Source organism: Bison bison, unplaced genomic scaffold (assembly GCF_000754665.1).
Source record: "Bison bison bison isolate TAMUID 2011002044 unplaced genomic scaffold, Bison_UMD1.0 scf7180017864063, whole genome shotgun sequence".
In the NCBI taxonomy this organism is placed as follows: Eukaryota; Metazoa; Chordata; class Mammalia; order Artiodactyla; family Bovidae; genus Bison; species Bison bison.
The window spans coordinates 8,873,864-8,895,076 of record NW_011494635.1 but is presented as its reverse complement, the minus strand read 5'-3'; the positions used below and the strand labels follow the sequence as shown (position 1 = coordinate 8,895,076).

The 21,213-nt window shown below is 40.1% G+C and overlaps 1 protein-coding gene across 2 annotated transcripts in view; it reads left to right on the top strand.

Moving 5' to 3' along the window:
- SLC23A2 (solute carrier family 23 (ascorbic acid transporter), member 2) overlaps positions 1-21,213 on the top strand; it is a 142,046-nt gene that overhangs the window by 21,318 nt on the left and 99,515 nt on the right. Inside the window, exon 1 of one of the 2 annotated variants that reach the window (XM_010836432.1) lies at positions 13,884-15,645. The exons of the other annotated variant lie outside the window; for it this stretch is intronic. The gene's annotated coding sequence lies outside the window, so the exon portion shown is untranslated. Of the gene's footprint in view, positions 1-13,883; positions 15,646-21,213 lie in introns of those variants that run through there. 2 annotated transcript variants of the gene reach the window in all.

The following is a 21,213-nucleotide window of genomic DNA, read 5'->3' as shown; positions in this document are numbered from 1 at the left end:
CATCCTTCAAGGCTGGTGCCAAGTCCCACTTTCCAAAAGTCATTTCTAACAGTTTGAAGCCTTGTTGAGTTGCTGCTTTTCTGAGCTCTCATGCACTGTTTGATAATTATGCTGTGTTTTTTAAATTCAGTAGTTGTCCCAGTCTGTCCAGTTAGGTGGTATGTTGCTTCACGTGTACTCTTAATTTCCATCCCAGTGCTAAGATAGTTGTGGTTCAGGAAGCTAGCTGAACAGTTGGTTTATTCCATTTTTTTGAGATTATCAGTACAGATGATAAACTACTGAGCTCTTACTGAGCTAAGAAAAAGCAAAGGCTTAATAGTACTTTTCATTATTGTTATCAAGAGCACACAGGTGACAGTTCACTGCCTGGGTGTTCATGGCTGAGAACAACAGCTCTGCCCAGTCTCTGGAGCCTGCAGACTGGATGCTGATTCACATGCATTTTAGGAGTTTATTTGACTACCACAGATCTGAAGGGTCTCGGATAAATATACTGCATGAAAAACTGAGCAGGGAAGGGAAATTTCTGTTTTATTGGAGGCTGATTTCTTTTTTTTTTTTTTTGGAGGCTGATTCTGAGAGACCTCACTGTGTCCAGTAATTCTGGTGTTTTTGGTTTATAAACTCTTCTTGCTGTTGACATCAGAGTCCTATTTTCTCATGACTAAAAACGTCATATAGAAATGCTGTGTTGTTTACATTAATAGTTCAATCAGTGGCAACAAGGGAATTAAATATTTATGAGAGAAATTGCGTAGTTTCAAAAAACTGTATAAACACTAATGATGATTACAGAGCTTGCATAAGAAAGAGGAAGATGGAAGAGTTATGTAATGGTTATACGAAAGAGATTCCAAGCATATTAGAACAGCTGTGGTCTCTTCAGTTGGATATATTTTAAAATCAACATGTTAGTGTTGAATTAAGACATATAAATTGCTTAATTTGTTTGGTATAGACAGTAAATGTCCCATTCCCTCTGATGGGACAAATTCCCATCAGATTCCCTTTTAAATACAAGTATTTTGTTTTAGGTTAGCCATGTAAAACCTGAACTTACAATTCAGTAATTATAAAGCCCCTTTGGGGTCTCCTTGGTGGCTCAGTGATAAAAAAAATCTGCCTGCCTGTGCCAGAGACACGGGTTCGATCCCAGATCCCACAAGCCAAGGAACAGCTAAGCCCCTGCACCACAACTATTGAGCCTATGCTCTAGAGCCTGAGAACAACAAGTGCTGAGCCCATGCACCACAACTACTAAAGCCTGTGCATCCTGGAGCCCCTTCTCTGCAACAGGAGAAGCCACCACAATGAGAAACTCGAGCACTGCAACTAGAGAGTAGCCCCTGCTCACCACCACTAGAGAAAAGCCCAGCTCAAGCAGGGAAGACCCAGCACAGCTCCTGCAAAAAAAAACACCCCTTTAGGTTTGTAGTAGAGTTTACCCTTGGATGGGCCCTGTGTTTTTATTTAGATTTATTCTGGTTCTGAGCTTCTTAAGAAGAGCTCCTAACTCCTCTTTTGGCCTTTCAGCTTGTGCTTGTTACCACATGGATTTCAGCTTTGGCCTTTTCCCTTCCTCCTCTCGGTGCTATGAGTGAGAAATTAGGTGAAGGCACGTGTTCCCATCTATCACAGAGCTGGCTGCAAAGTTGATTATGTAGGACATGATATAGGATTCGCTTTGATATTTGGACTAAGATGCCCGTGTTGTGTACATGTGTATTTATAGAAAGGTGTCAGAATACGCTCTTTGAATGAGTCTGATTACGTACTGGTTATGTACTGTGAAATAGCATTTACTTTTTTCCCTGATACCTACTTTTTTTAACCTTGGTCATATTTTATTACTAGTAATACCCACTTTCTTAGACTGGGCTGTCTGATACAATTACAATGGAAGTCACATACATAATTTTCTGGTGGCTATGGTGAATAAAGTTAAAAACAGGTAAAATTTATTTTAGTAACATATTTTATAAAATGTTATAAAATTGATTATTATTAGTAATTATTATTATCGCTTCATTATTATTCTCAATTAGGCTGACCAGATCTCAGGTCTCAGTAGTTACACAGGGCTGGTGGCATTGGGTGGCACAGCTCAAGACCACATTACTTTATCTACTACTGAGTTGTCAAGTTCTAAGCTTCTGGATGTTTGAATATTTAATAATGGAGGCCACTTCCATTGAAGGACTGGGTAATAAAATGTACTCATATTTTAGGATGTTTCTATCAGCTTCCCCTTTCTCATTTTTTTCCTGTCAAATATAGAGGTTTCCCATTGTCCAAAAAATGTTACTGAACCACCAAAATTAGATCAGTTGATAGGCAGTATTTCTAGATGTTAATCCATTTATTCCATAGCCTGAGAAGTAGAAAAAAAATTTTTTTTTTAATATTTATTTATTTCACTATTTGTTGCTACATGTGGGGTTTCTCTAGTTGTGGCAAGCATGCAACTAAGACCCAGTGCAGCCAAATAAATTAATAAGTATTTTAAAAAAGAAATAAATTATTTAGTAGTTATATGGTTTGTTGAGTAAATTTTATTTATGCACTTTTGGGTTTCTTATATTATCATAAGAAAAATTACACATAATTATATTCCCATCAGCAGTATAGTGAGAATCACATTAAAATAAAAAAGGAATCTTAATATGTTAGAAATTCTTACCAAGTAAACTACTTTTGAGTGTGTATGGCTAAGGTGTCCTTAGCCATAACAAAACTAGTTTGTTAGAGAACCTGCCTTCCTGACCTGGCAGCTCTGGATAGATTCTTGGGTATACCCTTCCCTTTCTGAAATCCTATTTTGCTAGTCCAAACTTAGGAACCAGATAGATTAAGGAAAATGTGGATTCCTTGCTGTATGAACTCAGGAAGAACATCAATTTGTGTAAAGAATTGGTATGAGTTGTGTCATTGCTTTGAAAGGAACAGTGAAGGGAGATGAGCAGTTTAATTTGGCTTTTGAGGCTACTGCTAAGGAATTGCTGAGCAATTGATCATTTAAACAGAGGTCTGAAGTATGAGTAGGAATTCTCTAGATGTAGCGTTCCAGGTAGTGAGAATAGCTGGCTGTATTCTCTAGCCATAATCCCTGTCTGTTTGAAGTTCATACCAATTTTTGATAGCATTCTCCCTTTACTTTTTTGCCATCATCTATAAACTTGGCCATTATGTGGCCTTGGATGTTGGCTCCTGCCTTGCTCTGTTTCTTTGCACTGTGTCTTCTAACATCATCTCTAAGTTGTTGGCTCATCCAGTCTTCCAACCTTGTGTTCCTTCACATTATCTTTTCCAGGGAGTTTTACATCCAGTTCACTTAAGCTTTCTTGGTCCTTGTTATCTCCCAGATGATACTTTCGAACCTTGAGCTTGGAGAATCTCCCATCTACAAACATCCTGTCCTTCATACTCTCATTTGTTCTCCTCCAGTGGTCCTTGATCTTGGGTACTTGGGTGTTCTCTGGCTTCCTCTAGGCTTCCCAATCTGTCTTACCTGCTGTGGACTCCAGGGAGTCATGTGACTCTCATCTCACCAACAGCTTGGTTTTCTCATTCTCTGAACTGGCTGCATAACTTGCCAGCTTTTGTCCGTGGTGCAGTCCTACTTATGTAACTTTTCTGTCTTTTTGTTGTTGTTAGTTGCGCTCTGCTGGAGAGAAATCGGCTAGCATGATGACTTTCTTTACATATTTCTAAGTTTGGACTCCGTTAGATCCTTGACTTTTTTTTTCCCTTTGTCAGTCATTTTACCCATCCCTTTCCCAGATTTCATCCTTGGCCTCCTTACTTTTCACCGTGACCTCCACTTTTTAGATCAGTAAGAAAATAAGTCATCAGATAAGTGCTCCCTCAACTTCCTGCCTCATTGAGTGTTGAGTAACAGTGAATATCTGTGTACATCTCTACCCACGTTTTTCCACAGAGGACATGAGGCAATCACTGCAGATGGTCTATGTAGACCTGTTATAACAGATTCTAAAAGTTTTCCACCCAGGGTTACAGGAAAACTGCTTATTGTTCCTTGCTGGTGTACTTAGAACTTCTAATCTCTCATTTATGGAGAGATGTTTGTGTTTTCACAGAAGGTAGGATTTTAGAAGTGGTACAACACTTGGAGAAGGGTGGATTAAATCGCCTCCCAAGATGACAGAGCTCATTCATGGCAAGTCTGGGCTGGAATCTCCATTCGTGGCATTTCTTTATCCAAAATAAAAAATACTTTAGTTTTCTTTTTCCCCCTTGGAGGTGAAGAGTATGTCAAATTTATTTGTAGTTAAAAAAAAATAGTAGATATACATGGAACAAAATTCAGAAAGTACATGAAGACAGACAGGGAAAGTAAGTCTCCCTCCTGTCTGATCCCAGCTTACCTCTCTGGAGGCAACTGCTTTTACCAGTTTTTGTCTGTGTTTTGTGTATACTTCTAGAGATTCTTTGTTAAAAATTTGTTTTTAATTGGGACATTTCAAATAGAAAGAAATTGAAAGAATGAACCCTCACATGTCAGATACCTCAATCTAATAAATAAATATGTTATCTTCGCTTTAGGGTTTTTTTTTTTTAATAAGAAAATGAAACATTTTAAATACCCTTTTTATATCCTAATCTCTCTCCCTCTTTCTCTCCTATAGGTAACTTTGCAATCCACATTTTTACTTTTGTATCACATGTTTCTATATCCATAAGCCCACATATAATATTGACTGATTTAAAACCTATAATCATAATAAAAGATTTCATGTGATATGTTTTCTGCAGCCTACTTGCTCATTCAAGTACGTTTTCAAGCCATGTTGATCCAAGTAGCTAGAGTTCACTTGTTTTAACTGCTCTGTTTTATTCTGCTGTTTAAACATACCAGGACTTATTTTTATATTGTCCTATTGATGTGTTGGTTGCATACTGGTAAATTAGGGGAGAAGTGTCATTGCTGGATCATAGGGCACACACATCTTCAACCTGCTGCTGTTGCTAAATCGCTTCAGTCGTGTCCGACTGTGTGTGACCCCATTGATGGCAGCCCACCAGGCTCCTCCGTCCATGGGATTTTCCAGGCAAGAGTACTGGAGTGGGGTGCCATTGCCTTCTCCATTCAACCTGCTAGATGTTACCAAATTATTCTCCCAAGTATTTCAACTAATTTACACTTCTGGCAATGGTGGGAAAATTCCTGTTTATCAGCAGCCTCACTAACACTTGGTATTATTAAACTCTTTTATTCCTGCATTATCTGATAGGTGTGAAATGATATCACATTTTAATTGGCATGTGCCATGGTTTGTTTATTCATTCACTAGTCAAAGGTGAATGTTGTTTCCAGATTTGGGCTATTATAAACCACTATAAACATTTATGTTACAGACTTTGTTTGAGCATAAGTTGTCATTTCTCTGGAGTGTATTGCTAATAAGATACCCAGGAGTATATTGCTGGGTTTTAGTGATTGTGCCATTTTAACAAACCCATCAGAAGTGTATGAGAGTTCCAGTTACTTTGTGTCCTTATTAGCATTTGGTGTTAGCAGTTTCTTTTTGTTTTAGCCATTCTAATAGGAATGTCATATTTTTTTAACCCAAAGAATTAAATTTAAAAATGGATTATATTTTTAGATTAATTAAAGTAGTTGATATATTTGCCTTCTTTGGTCTTGCATATTCTCCCCATTGCCTCCCCCCCGCCCATTTTTTAAAATAAATTTTTTAAATGGTTCTTTGTTCTACTTATTTATTTATTTGCCCGTACTGAGCAGGCATGTGGGATCTCAGTTCCCTGACCAGGGATTGAACCCATGCCTCCACATTGGAAGGCAGAGTGTTAATCACTGTACCGCCGAGGAAGTCCCCCTTTAATTCAAAATCAACATTGTGTTATCAGATCAGATCAGATCAGATCAGTCGCTCAGTCGTGTCCGACTCTTTTCGACCCCGTGAATCACAGCACGCCAGGCCTCCCTGTCCATCACCAACTCCTGGAGTTCACTGAGACTCACGTCCATCGAGTCAGTGATGCCATCCAGCCATCTCATCCTCTGTCTTCCCTTTCTCCTCCTGCCCCCAATCCCTCCCAGCATCAGAGTCTTTTCCAATGAGTCAACTCTTCGCATGAGGTGGCCGAAGTCCTGGAGTTCCAGCTTTGGCGTCATTCCTTCCAAAGAAATCCCAGGGCTGATCTCCTTTAGAATGGACTGGTTGGATCTCCTTGCAGTCCAAGGGACTCTCAAGAGTCTTCTCCAACACCACAGTTCAAAAGCATCAATTCTTTGGCGCTCAGCCTTCTTCACAGTCCAACTCTCACATCCATACGTGACCACAGGAAAAACCATAGCCTTGACTAGATGGACCTGTGTTGGCAAAGTAATGTCTCTGCTTTTGAATATGCTATCTAGGTTGGCCATAACTTTCCTTCCAAGGAGTAAGCGTCTTTTAATTTCATGGCTGCAGTCACCATCTGTAGTGATTTTGGAGCCCAGAAAAATAAAGTCTGACACTGTTTCCCCAACATTGTGTTAAGGTAACTAAATAATGATGGTGTAGTGCAGCATAACATTTGCATGCCACTGCTACTAGAAAGCTTGTAAATGTACTTTTCTTGCTGCTCTCAGCAAAGTTCGTATGGTTATGGAATCTTTGATATACTGGTGGCCATTTTTTTTTTGGTATTCTGGAAAGTGTGTATTAAAACTTTACAGTAAAGAGTATCAAGTCCTCATTTTAATAACATCATCTACCTACTTATGTAAACCACTCCCCCTCCTAGCTTTGAATTTGAGGATGCTTATTTCATTACTAACAGCAAAAGTGCAGAAACCATAGATTTAGACCAACGTCCTTATTTTACAGAGGAAGACATCTGAGGCCCACTGGATAATGGTTTTCCTGCACTTACACCATCATTCATGGTCTGCACAATTGTGCATGGTCTATAGCATGGGCTTCTGGATGCTCAGTGAGTTCTGTTTTCCCACCCCTTGTATTCTACGCCAAGGTTCTGATGACAGCACACCATAATGTGAATCTTCAGTTTGAAGGATGCGGTCTTCACTATGGATTTACTTTCAGAGTGGAAAAAGTTTACTTTTATTGCTGAATTCTTCCGAGTTGTGCTCTGAGATTATGTATGAAAGGCCAGCGTTTAAGTGTTTGCCAGTGAAGCCTTTGGTAGTCAAGGGAAACAGTGAATTTATTCACCTCATGCAAATGTGTATTCTTTATTGTGATCCATCTCTGGAGAGTAGCATTCAGTCAGGTTTGAAATATGTACTGGTTTATTTCCTATTGAAAATTTAGTAGCTGGGTTTATTCTAAATATGTTGTCTTATCAGATTTTCTTTTACGTGTGTTTTGTTATTTTTTGGAGATGGGGTATAGTTTTGTTTCAATATACACAAATATGAAATAGCTTTTCACATAATCTGGCTCCTTTTTTTCTTATAGTTTCACCATTTCTAGAGTATTTATTCATTCACATGGCTCAGGATGTTTGCTTCAGTCAGTGGGAAAAGGGAAAGGAGCACATGTTTATTTCAACTTCCATCCCATTGGCCAAACATAATCACATGGCCACCTCTGGCTGCAAGGGAGGCTGGGAAGTGTTGCCTGAATTTAGTTGGTTGTGTGTTCAACTTAAAATCAAGGCTTTTTATTAGTTTAATTATTAATTGAATGGCAGCAGATTCACAAACACCTGGTAGTCTCTTGACACTTCTAATGAAGTAGAGAAGTTGCCATGTGAATCAAAACAATATATAGTCAGAAATAAATTGGATATGAAGTTAAAATGTAGTTTTATCTACTTTTTGTGTGAAATTTTCCAAAATATTAATAAAATAATTTTCATATTTTTTAGTTTGTCTTATAACACTAGAAAATGAAGTCGCTTAGTCGTGTCCGACTCTTTACAACCCCATAGATTGTAGCCTGCCAGGCTCCTCTGTCCATGGGTTTCTCCAGGCAAGAACACTGGAGTGGATAGCCATTTCCTTGTCCAGGGGATCTTCTGACCCAGGGATCAAACCCCCGTCTCCTGCACTGCAGGCAGACTTTTTACCATCTGAGCCACCAGGGAAGCCCTTGTAATACTAGAGGGTCCTGTTAATATGTTTCCTTTTAGTGTTTACGGAATTTGCTCCCCGCTCCCCTGATGGCTTAGGATATAGAATCTGCCTGCAGTGCAGGAGTTGCAGGAGACACAGGTTCAATCCCTGGATTAGGAAGATGCCCTGGAGAATTCTCGGAAATGGCAGCCTACTTCAGTATCCTTGCCTGAAAAATCTTATGGACAGAGGAGCCTGGCGGGCTGCAGTCCAAAGGGTTGCAGAGTCTGAGCATGACTGAGCACAAACACTTACCTACCTACTGCCCCCTCTGCCTCAGTTAATCTTATTACCAGGATCAGAGTAGTTTTGTCCAGTTGATAATTGTAAACCTTCTTTATTGTTTTACTCAGTTTTACAAAAACAGGGATGCTCAAATGTCAATATGTAACATTTATCTGGAAAGGCAGAAATAGATAATTACCAAATGTGTAAGGTTTAAAAAAAGCGTTTATATTTGTCCTTAAAGGAAAAAATATAAATCAGCAATTACATTAATCAAATTAGATATTTTCAAATACATAATTATTTCTGAAGAATTAAACTTTTTTTTTCTTTCAGTATTTGGCCATGTTTAAAGCCTTTTGGTTGTTTTGCCTAATTTTTGGTTCTAGATTTACTAACCATATATAGGTGCTAAGTATTGAGCTACTACTAATTTTGCCTTCTAATACTTTGGGAGGGACAAAACTAAAGCTTAAATTAAAACTTTTCTACAAAGTAAAAACAATTATAATCACACTTTGCAGAGATAACCACTGTAGCCTGCTTGCATGTATATCTATGCAGTACTTTAAGAGAGGGTTATCCTTTGAGGTAATGCCAGTCCATGGGGTGGGGTTTCCCTTTGTTTGTAAATGGCTGCTCTTTTGAAGCATCAGGTTCCAGTGCTCCCCCTCACCCCTATAACTCATTTTCTCTGTAGACAGATCTGTGAATAATTCTTTTGTCTTCCTTTTTTTATTTTTATTTTTTTGACATGGACCATTTTTAAAATCTCTGTTGAATTTGTTGCAACATTGCTTCTGTTTTGTGTTTTGGTTTTTTTTTTTTATTTCCCTTGGCAGTGAGGCATGTGGAATTTGGGTTAGCTCCCCAACCACGGACTGAACCAGCACCCCCTGCATTGGCCGGTGAAGTCTTAACTAGTGGACTTAACATGGAAGTCCCCTTCCTTTTCTGCTGTTTGAACTTTAAAATCCTTTTCGTACTGAATTAGAACTTCCAGAACAGTCTTTTCTAATGGAGACATCACACTCCCTTCTGTTTTTGGCTTTAATATGACCTTGCTGGATTTTTCAGAGAAAGTATCTCGTTGGTTTTTGGCATGAGATAGGGATTCTTTGGGGGGACATTTTTCTTCTATATTGGAATGCATGACAGATTTCATTTGAAAATTGATTTTGAGCTTTATTAAATCCCTTTTTGGTTTCTGATTTTCTTTTTGGCTCTTAATGGTTTTCTCCCTTCTGCCTGTAGATATGAAATGTAATACTAGCTTTTTCCCTTCTCTTGTGCTTTGTTAAATGTGGAGTCAGGGTTATGCTTAGATTCTAAAATGATTGACAAGCTTGTCATCCTTTACCAGTGCTTTGGCACTGAGTAGCATAGGAAGAAACTTCCTTATACTGGGAGGCATTTGCCTGGGAAATGCCTTGGGTTTCCAAGTTGTAGAGGGATGATGCACCAGGACTGGGGTCTCTGTAGCATATGCATCTGAGCCCAGTGTGTTTTTGAATGGAAGGTCTCTATCTGCTTTGGCCTTGTGCGTGCATGCTCAGCCACGTCCAACTCTTTGCAATCCCATGGGCTGAGCCCACCAGGCCTCTCTTTCCATGGAGTTTTCCAGGCAAGAATATTGGAGTGGGTTGCCATTTCTTACCCCAGGGGATCGTCCAGATTCAGGGATCAAACTTGTGTCTCTTGCGTCTCCTGCATTGGCAGGCAGATCCTTTATCGCCATCGCTGTGCCATCTGGGAAGTGCCAAAAGGCTTGTTTAAGAGCCTTCTTGGATGTATTTATCAAATTTATCAACTCTGCTGCTTATTTCTTAGCTATTTTCTCTTCCTTTATTTTTAACTTTCTTTTTTTTTATTATATAAAATTTTTAGAAAAGTCATAGCCTTTATCACAACTAAAATATGTGCACTTAAATGTAACAAAAAGGGTAAAATGACCAATTCAGAATTTTACCCCATATTTAGACCCATCCATGTAGAAATCCTGTCAGAACAGAGCAAACTAAGTATACAAGAGTAACTATTGAATTAAGGGACAGTTACATGCAACCATCTATTCAAGTATTAAAAGGCCTCTTACTTATGAAGCATAGTATTCCCTTCCAGTCAGAAATTGCCTCCTCTAGGGCGCATTTTCCTCTAATTTTCCTCTAGAAAAAATAGTTCCTCTAGTATGTTGGAAAAGCTGAAAATACTGCTCAAAATCCAGGTAAGTGACATCTACTGTGGTTTTTCAGGAAGATTTTATGGTCAAGATAAAAGTTAACGTAACTCTGCTGCTAAGTCGCTTCAGTCGTGTCCGACTCTACGACCCCACAGACGCTAGCCCACCAGGCCCCGCCGTCCCTGGGATTCTCCAGGCAAGAACACTGGAGTGGGTTGCCATTTCCTTCTCCAATATTTTTAACTTTCTTTAGAGTATTTTGTTGCTTATTCTTTTTTTAATTGTAAAGATATTTTTTAACAGTCTTAGTTTTACCTTTGAACTAACGTATTTGGGAGAAAGGCAGAAAATTTTGAAGTTGTTAAATTTTCTTGGTTGATAATTCTTTTAAATCTGTTTTTAACATTATGAGCAAACAATCAGAAGTGTTCTTTTTGTGGAGGCTGAAATTTTTATTCGTCATGGTGGTCAGTTTTCACTAATGCTTCTTAGCCATTGAAAATAAAGCTCTACTTTCTGTGGTATGCAAAGTTTGATACTTACTTTATTAGCCTTATTCATGATATTGGTCAGATTCTCTAATTGATGCACAATAGAATTAACATGGAGATCAAGTCTCTGCTCATTTCCCCTCTACCCTCTTGCCTCCTATCTTCTTGGAGACCAGTAGGTATGTTTATAAAATTTTAGTCATTCTTCTGTGTTGATAAACATTATGGACCTTATTTCAGTGAAATAATGTTCAGAACATAAAAATTAACATACTTCTATTGTCAATTTTATAATTTAGCAATGTAAAATGATCCTTTTTCTCCCTTTTAATACTTTCTGGCATGAATTCCATTGTGTCTGACATTTGAAAATAACAATTGTTGTTCAGTTGCCAAGTCGGTGTCTGACTCTTTGGACCCCATGGACTGCAGCACGCCAGGCTTCCCTGTCCCTCACCATCTCCCAGAGTTTGCCCAAGTTCATGTCCATTGAATTGGTGATGCCATCCAACCGTCTCATCCTCTGTTGCCCTCTTCTCCTGCCTTCGACCTTTCCCAGCATCAGGGTCTTTTCCAGTGAGTCAACTGTTTGCTTCAGGTGGCCAATGTTTTGGAGCTTCAGCTTCAGCATCAGTCCTTCCAAAGAATATTCAGGGTTGATTTCTTTTTAAGATCAACTGGTTTGATCTCCTTCCTTTCCAAGAGACTCTCAAGAGACTTCTCCAGGACCACATGTTCTTAGTTCCCACATGATTATAAAATTCTTTGGGAAACTCTTTTCTCCACCTCTTTACAGATCTCTTTTTTCTTTCGACTTCTGACATTCATCAGAAGATCCAGGGGCTAATCTCAATTATTGCTACTGTTTAAGTAAACCAGGGTTTGAACCCAAGTGTCCTGTGGAAGCTTGGAGTTATAACCACTGAACGTCCAGGAAAGTCCCTCTACCACCTCTTATAGCCTATGCCCTCAGAGCCATTAATCAAGGGACCTAGAGTGTGACAGAGCAGCCACGCCACTGATTTCCAGATTGATGCACTAGGACTGGGGTCTTGGTAGCATACGCACAACTTCTTTGAAGTCCCTTCAGTTTGATCCCTTATAAATCCTGAACTTTTAAAAAAGAGCACAGGGTCTATTTATGTTTTATTTTTTAACCGTGGGATCCCCAGGGAATTCCCCTTGCTTCCTTTTTAAGGTCTATCTTAGGCGTTTATTTTTTGACAAAACAGGGAATATTTTTAATGAAATGAATTTGATTTACAGGTTTAGTTTTAGTCTGTAGTTTTAGTCTTCAAATTCTAATAATGGTTTCTTTTAAATTAAAAAAAAAAATGGAAAACAACTTTCTTCAGTTGTCATAGCTGAAATCTAATGGTATTTTTTCCATTCCTGTCTGTGTGGAAGGGCTTCATCATCTTCTCATTTTCTGTGTTCAGTCTTTAATGTACTCTTGTTCACTCTGCTTTGTTTTTAATTACATTTTTAACATCATGTAGTGGCTCAGATGGTAAAGAATCTGCCTGCAGTGCCGGAAACCTGGGTTCAATCTCTGGATTGGAAGATCCCCTGGAGAACGGAATGGCTACCCACGCCAGTATTCTTGCCTGGAGAATTCCATGGACAGAGGATTCTGGAGAGCTGCGGTCCATAGGGTTGCAGAGTCAGACACGACTGAGTGACTAATACTTTCACTTTCAGTATATGCTTAGAGAATAATTTGATGTACTGGGTTTCTGTTTTAATTTTGATGGTTTTGGCTGCCATACATCATTAGTAGTCTTGTTTACTAGTGACCTCTCTGAATTTTGCTTCTTACGTGGCTAGAATATAGCCCCAGGCTTTGCTTTTCTATTTCATGCATTTCTGAAGTTTTTGGCTTTAACACACAAAGGGCAACTTGTTTGATTATAAAATTCTTTGGGAAACCTTTTTCTCCAGCTCTTTACAGATCTGTATTTTCTTTTGACTTCTGGTGTTTATTACTGTCTTGGAAAATCCTGGGGCTAATCTTAATTATTGCTACCATTTAAGTAAACCAAACATTTTCTCCATCTCCCTGAGTGTGTCTGTTTCATCCCATAGCTAAATTATTTTGCCAGGATATGTTCAAGTTTAATTTCTTGCCTTGACTTTTTAATGACTCTGGTGTGCCCATGTATGTGTGTACTCAGTCATGTCTGACTCTGTGACTCGTCAGACTCCTCCGTCCATGGAATTTTCCAGTCAAGAATACTGGAGTGGGTTGCCATTTCCTACTCCAGAGGATCTTCCTGACCCAGGGGTTGAACACACATCTCTTTCGTCCTGCATTGGCAGGCAGTTTCTTTACCATTGAGCCACCTGGGAAGCCTGGTGTGCCCATCTCTGTACTCAGATTTTTCTTAATCTCAGAATTGGTTGTGATTTTTCCCTGCATCTTTTGTATCTGGTTTCATTGTTTATTTGGTTGCGTCAGGTCTTAGTTGAGGCATGTAGAATCTTTAGTTGTAGCATCTGAACTCTTAGTTGTGGCATGTGGGATTTCGTTCCCTGACCAGGGATCAAACTTGCATCTCATGTATTGGAAGGCAGATTCTTAACCACTGGACTGCCAGGGAAGTCCTCTTCATTGTTCTTTAGAAAAAAATTTTTTATTGAGGTATAAATCAGAAACTGTAAAGTTCTCCCATTTAAAAATGTACAGTTCAGTGGCTTCTGGTGAATCAGCCTTGGGCAACTGTCACGACAATCAAGTTTTAGAAATTTTCTTCATCTTATAAATAAATCCCAAACCCATTAAATCACTCCCATTCCTGTCCCCTATTTCTACCCCAGCCCCAGGCAACCACTAATCTTCCTGTTTCTATAGATTTGTCTATTCTGGACATTTCATATAAATGGAATCCTACAGTGTGACTGGCTTCTTTGTTTTTTGTTTTTAAGTCCATTTAAGAAGCACTGGATTATTCATGTCTTGACTTTGCTCTTTGCTTTGTCCCCTCCATGATACTCATCTCTGAACTGTTACTGCCTTTCTGGCTTTTTCCACATCTAGGAGTTTCTCAGGCTTGTCCTTTACCTTTCGTTTTTCTGCTGTTTTATGCAGTTTCACTTCTCTTTATTGCTTCTAAACTAATTCTGTGCTTTTTGTTTCCTCATAATTCTTCCCCACCCCAGCTTGTTGTCTCTTGGTCTTAGACCATTTTCTTCATGTAATTGTTTGATCCTGTTTCCTGTGTTTATACTCAACTTTTTTTTTCCTTTGCTCCTTTTTTTCCAAATTGAAATTTTGTTTTGGTTCCTTTCTGAAGCTTGTCTTCACAGAACATCCTGATTATAGTTCTTGTATTCAGGATACTGAGACTTGAGTGTTTTTTCCATAGGCTGGACCCTGGGTTAGCTCACCTTGGAGCAAGGGAGTACCTGGGCGTGTTGCCTGGTGGGTCGAGTGTGTCACATGTCACCTGTGTTTTGGGCGCTTGTAGTTGTGATCTCTTGCCCCTGAACAGTTGAAGTGCTTGGCTTCCAGCCATCCCTCTGGCTTCTGCTGTAGCTTCTCCCCTAGTCCAGTGGCATCTTCCTCTTTTGTTCATTGTTGATTTCCTTAAGATTACTCATGAATAAGTAACACTTAATGCTGCTTTTCTCTCCAGAAGTTGTCCTCCTCCTTCTTCTGCTTTTATCTCAGGGATCTCATCTTCCAAGATGCATCTTCTGTCTGGCTGTTTCTCATCTGAGTTTCTTGGTTTTCTGTTTGAATTTGGGAAGTGCAGTGGTGGTGGCAAGATGAAGGCTAGTATTTGTCCTCTCACAGCAGAGATGAGGTGCCCATTGCCCAGGTTTTGGCAGTCCTTTGGTAGGTCAGGACTGGAAAGGACAAAGTCTGATTGCAGGTGCAGCTTTTTCCCTTTCAGTGTATATCTGCCCCTTTCTGTGTCTTCATGGGCACTTCCACTGTCTGGTGGGGCCTCTGCAGCTGGGAGTGCATACAGCAGGTGCCACATCCAGCTGGGCCCCAGGGGTTAGCTTTCAATGTAACAGTTATTATTGGCTCTGCCTGTCATTTAATGAAGAAATCATACCTGCAGATACATTTTTAATCTCTGAAAGTCTCTGAGTTTTGAAAACAGTTGTCTGTGGGCCCCTGATTGGGGAAATGAAAAATGACCCCCCCCCAAAATAAGGAGTAAAATTAATCTCCCTTTTCACTGAGCAGAAAGCAGTGTGGGTGGACTTGTTCATCTGAATGGAAGGGATTGGAAAGATAGGTTTTAATTTTCCTTATTTGTGTAAGTTTGAGATATGTAATCCCAGCAGTTGCTTGGTTTCCACAGTGGTATCCAGCTTGCCACATAGAAACCTGCCACAGATTGATGGTAAACAGACCATACTGGAGGCATGCAGTAACAGTTTGTAACCAGGTGGTGGCTGTTGTGTAATACAAAGTAGATAGCATTTCTGATTAGGTGGGGTGGTTATACAATTTTGGTAAGCCTCTGTGGGTTATAAAAACCGAAGTTCCTTCAGCACCTGAAGCGTCTCATGCTGAGCATCAGAATGATCCCATCCTTGAGCAGAGCCCAGCACAGAATTGGTGGGTGGGGGCAGTGAATACAAAGTATTTTTGGGAGATACTACAGTAAGGTTTCATTCTTCAGGTAAGACCATTTCTTGGTACATAAGCTGTACTTTGGGGAATTAGTGTCTGCGTCTGTCTGTCTGTCTGTGCATCTGAGTTCTGGGTGTCTGTTTCCATGCATATGCATCTGTGACTGTGTGTGCCCCGTCTATGACTGTGTGCTGGTTTCGGGGGTGGGGATTTTTTTTTTTTTTGGCTAATACATGGCTCCGTAGGTGGGTAAGGCACCTATAGCTTGAGTTTCCCCAGCTGGGTTGCTAGAAAATCTCCAAAGTCTTTTTTGGTGCTGTCAGACATTATTTGAATATTAATAACATTAACATTTATGCAGCTCTTAGAAGACAGTGCTCTTCATTAAATATGTGAGAGTGCCAATAAAAAATCTGATCTGCAGCAATTAAAATGTTAAATTCAGGGAATTCCCTGGTGGTCCAGTGGCTGAGATTCTGGAGTTCCCAATGCAGGGGGCATAGATTCCATCCTTAGATCTGTCAGGAAAGTAAGTTCTTGCGTGCCAAGTATCTTGGCCCCCCCAAAAGTTAGATTGAGTGTTTTTCAGGTGTTCATTTACCTTATTCTCTGAGTGAGGTCCAGTCCAGGAACTTTCCAGGCCTTGTGTGCTCTTTTATACAGAATTTTAGGGGTTTGAGGAAAAGTAAGTACACAGACAGCAAGGAACATAGATTAAACAACCCTCAAGGAGAGCTGGATCCTCTTTTATAGCTGAGTACATCCATTTTTTAATTCTTTTAAGGTTGTGGAGGTGTAAAAATGTCAGATTTAGACACAACAAAAGCCATATATCTGTGCCATAGGATTCTAAGTAATTGTAGTCTCTGTATCAATTGGATGTGGTTTTCTTTTCTTTCTTTTTCTTCTTTTTTAAATAGGTTAGGAGGAACATACCCCTCTGAAGGAAAAAAAGAAAGGTATGGGATGTTTATTAAAGGTCAGGAAAAAGGCTCCCATTCAATGAAAGTCGAGGAAAAGCTGTTTCAGTCACTGTGTCCTTGGTGTGAGTCTGGAGAAAAATCAGTGTCCCCACCCCAGGCATTTGCAGTACAGTGCAGTTACACCCTGGTGTGGCTTCCCTGGTCGCTCAGATGATGAAGGGTCTGCCGGCAATGCGGGAGACCTGGGTTGAGAAGATCCTCTGAAGGAGGGCATGACAGCCCACTCCAATATTCTTGCCTGGAGAACCCCCATGGACAGAGTAGCCTGGCAGGCTATACAGTCCATGGGGTTGCAAAGAGTCTGACACAACTGAGGGACTAAGCACATTCCACTATTCAGCCTTCAGGTAGTCCATCAAGGTGGGTGAAATTGCAGAGCGCCCCTTTTCTTATCTTGGGAGAGTCTGTGAGGAGGAGACAGAACTCTTAGTAAACTGGAATAGGTGGCAGCAGGGGTGAGTGAGGAGAAAAAAATTACTATAGAAGAGATTTGCAAATGGGATTTCTTCCAGATATAGGAAGAGAACAGGTAGTTGAGAGAAGTAAGTGGGCCAAAGTCCAGCAAAACAGAGCAGATATAATGGGTAGTCAGGAAATTAGGGAAAGGTGGAGCTTGACCTCTCTCTGCAGGTGCAAGAAAGAAATTTTGTTTTGGCAGTTGGGGCAGAGGAAAGGTGAGAGCATTCCAAAGAGGAATGGATTAGTCTGAAGAGTAATTCAAGGAGAGAGCTGGTAAGTCAGTTTGAGCTTGAAGCATCGAGATGCTGTTCCCAGCACATGAACAGTGTCTTCTCTTCTGCAGTGGGGGCTAGCTGGAGGTGACAGATGAGTCATCAGCTGTGCTGGAAAGGGAGGATGCAGCAGGAGCTGAAGTGGGTACTGAGGGGCACAGAGTTAGTGGGGGCAGGGCCATCCCCTGGAGATTACTTGAGCACTCAGGGTTGCTGTTGTACTGGAAAGGTGGATGGGAGGGAAACATCAGATGACAAAGGTGACTTGGAGGTATAGAAGTGTCTTTTTATTCCCTGATAATAACTGGGACTTTGCTCAGCTTCCTCCAAAATGACCATCAGACCTAACATCTCAGGCCTTTACTGGCAGTTCATCTTTAGAGCCTTGTTCTGTTAGTCAGTCCGTGAGGGAATAGGAGCCGTTTTTGTGCTCTCAGTGATCGATGTGTTTGCCACTTCCCCTTGGCTTTTGTCCAAGGGTATGTCAACCTCTCTGTGCTTCAGTTTTCTAAACTGTGGGGATAATAACAACCCCTCCTAGAATTTGAATAAAGTTAAGTGAAATTATGCAGTTTTTCACATTTTGCCATTAAAATCGCATGTAAAATTAACTTTTCAGTGCCCTGTACATTAAAAATAACATTAATACATTAAAAATAGTGTTTCAATAAAAAATATCATTTGTACAAAAAGTGACGTGTTAAATCACACAGAAGTAAATGCAATAGAATGCATCTTGATTCTGCTTGAGTTTTCTCAAATATCTATGTATATTTTAATCCTGGCCCACAGGCTATACCTTCTCCTCTATTACCTCTCCCTCGCCTTCTCTCTTATCCCAGCCATATGTTTTCCTTGAACAAACCTGGAGAGCAGGGAATAGGTTTTGTTTTGCTTGTATGGCTAACTGGTGCTTGGAAAAATGCTGAGGATTTCTCCACATATTTGAATGCCTTTTATGTGATGAACACCGTGTCCCTGCCCAATCCCTGCCTGGATGGGGAGCTGGACCAAGAAACTATGTACTATGCAAACAGGAAAGTGGAGGGACAACTAACCCAGGAATACTTCCCTATAGGAGGAGGCTTTTTGAGCTAAGACCTGGGAACTCTGCGTGTCAGCATGGTTCATGTGGGTAGTATTTGGGGCAGGAGAGGCACAGTGAAGATGATGGATCTTAAAGTCTTATAATTTTAAATAAAGTTTGGGGAAAAGATTTCTGTTGGATGATACTAGGCACAGCATCTGACACCTACATTAAGTCAAAAAACAGCGATCAATGATGACTTTGTATTTTAGAGCCATCAAACTAACAGAACATCAGTTGCTTTGTCCTCTTACTGTAAACTTGACTCTAGTTTTCCCCTAATGGAGCAACCAATGAGTCATTATCTTCTCCAGATCGCATGACCCACGATTTTCATGACTCAGGCTGTGTGTAGACTGTCATCAGCGAAACAGCCTATCTTGGGCTGGATCTAAGCTTCTTTAGGGTTTAGAGTTTAGTTTGGGACTGGAGGTTATTCTGTGCCAAAGACTTCCCAGGCCATGTCTCTGGAAGGAACCAAAGGGGTCTTCTGCATTCAGAGAATACTTTTTAACATCTATCATTTTGTCATTTCATCTTATGCTCCAAAAAATTTGCTTTGAATTAGGAGTGGTCTTCTTTACACCATAGATGTGCCAGGAATATTTGCCATGTCTTTCCAATGGCTTTGTGTCCCCTCTGTTGAGGACCCTGACTCCATTTTTAAGTGATTCCTAAGTAGTCAAGCCCCTGGAGAAGAAAATGGCAACCCACTCCAGTATTGCTTGGAGAATTGCATGGACAGAGGAGCCTGGTGGGCTACAGTCCCTGGGGTCACAGAGTCGGACATGACTGAGTGACTATCACTCACTAAGTAGTTGAGCAACATTCGTCCTGGGGCCTTTCCCTTCCACGTTCCCTGTAGGCTTGCACCATACGCTCCTCGTAGGTCCTGGGGCTTCTGAGGTTGTTAGCAGGTGGTTTCTGAGATGAAACCTGGCAGCCAACCCTGATTGCCCTTCAGAAAACCAGGTTCTATTTGACTTTTTAAAAATTCCCTTCTTGAGAACAAATTGACAAACCAAGACAGTGCCAGAAGCTTACACAACTCACTGCAATGTAAACAGATACTGTCTTGAATGCAGTTACTGAGGTGTTTTGATTTCGGGCTCTGAAAGATTTTAAAGAAAGGCCACTCTGAAGCCATGATTCTGGGCACTCTCTCCATTGTTAAGGCAAGGTGATGTTATATTTTGTTATCAGTGTTGTCATCTTGTATCACTTTGGCAAATTATTTTTGTGAGTATGTTAAAGTTTAGCAAATAACATGTATTAAACTGCCTTTTGTGTCACTGGGCAGAGCTTTAGTTTACATCACTGACTTTTAGACTCTTTTTGACTGACCCACAGTTTTTACCTTGATAAGGGTTACCCTTATCTTGTGAGGTGTGCTCTGAATTTTCTTTATTCTATTAAATTTCATTGTTGTACAAATTCTGGTTGAGATCAAGTTGATTTCTTGGCCCATTAGTGGATGATGACTTGCAGTTTGAAAAATAAGAGCAAGAGTTCTTAAGAGTGTTTTGGAAATGACTGTAGAATGATTCCCACCCCGGCTAGTTACAGCCTGTGAGCTTAACTGTAATCACAAGATCAAATAATAACCACTTCTTATTCATTTCATTACTGCTTAAATGAAATAATGATAACTAGCCAGGGTCAGAATTTTAAACTGAATTTTAAACCTCAAAGCAAGACTCTATGTTAGGCAACCATTTAAGTCATTATATTTAAAGGGAGTTTGATCAGGTACAAGTTGAGGTTATTTTTCCCGGTAATCTTTCTTTTGGCTTGAATTAAAAGTATTTAGGTCACATGTTAGTATTTAACAGAATGTAATGGAGAGCCACAGTTCATCTATAATCCCCTAATGATGGGATTTAAGCAGAGAGCCAGAGATTGACTTAAAATGTGCTTTATCATTGAACCTGGCTGGCTCTGAGAGTTCTTGTTTGTGTCTTTGGAAGGACCAGACTACCACTTGGTAAGTTCAGGTTTTGAGTTTACTTATTCCAGAGTTTTCCTTCTTGGTCATTTACTCACACCTGTTTAGATATGTTTCTGCTTGTAGAGAGCATAGCTTGATCCCACCCCAGGTTGCCCAATCCAAAGGTGTTGATCTGACCACTAGCATTAGAACATTATGTACTTGTTAAAAATGTCAGCCCCAGGTTTCAATGCAGGTCTATGGAATCAGAATTTGGGGGAAGGGACATTTTTTAATGTTGGTGGGGTGAGAGTTAATTAAGTTTCTTTTCTTCTAAAATCAATTTTATTGAGCCATAGTTTACATACAATAAATGGAAGAAGTGAAAGTGTTAGTCACTCAGTTGTGTCCAACTCTTTGATCCCATGGACCTTGGCCCTCCAGGCTCCTCTGTTCATGAGAGTCTCCAGGCAGGAATAGTGGAGTGGGTAGCCATTCCCTTCTCTTGAGTATCTTCCCAACCCAAGGATTGAACCCAGGTCTCCTGTATTGCAGGTGGATTCTTTACCATCTGAACCACCAGGAAGCCAATGAATGGAGCCACCAGAATCATATCTAAGATATGGAACATTTCTGTCACTCCATAGGTTCCTTCCTCTGCCTTTGGAGTCCCTTCTTCCCACCTTTGCTCTGTAGGCCACCATTTTCTGCTTCCAGCCACCAAAGATTAGTTTTGTCTATAGGGAATCAGGCAACATATCTTGTGTCTGGCTTCTTCCACTCAAAGTAGTATCTGTCATTTCTCCTTCTTGTTAGGTACATCAATAGTTGCTTCCTTCTAACTGCTTAGTATCCCTTTGTTTCGACCCACCATGATTTGCTTATCTAT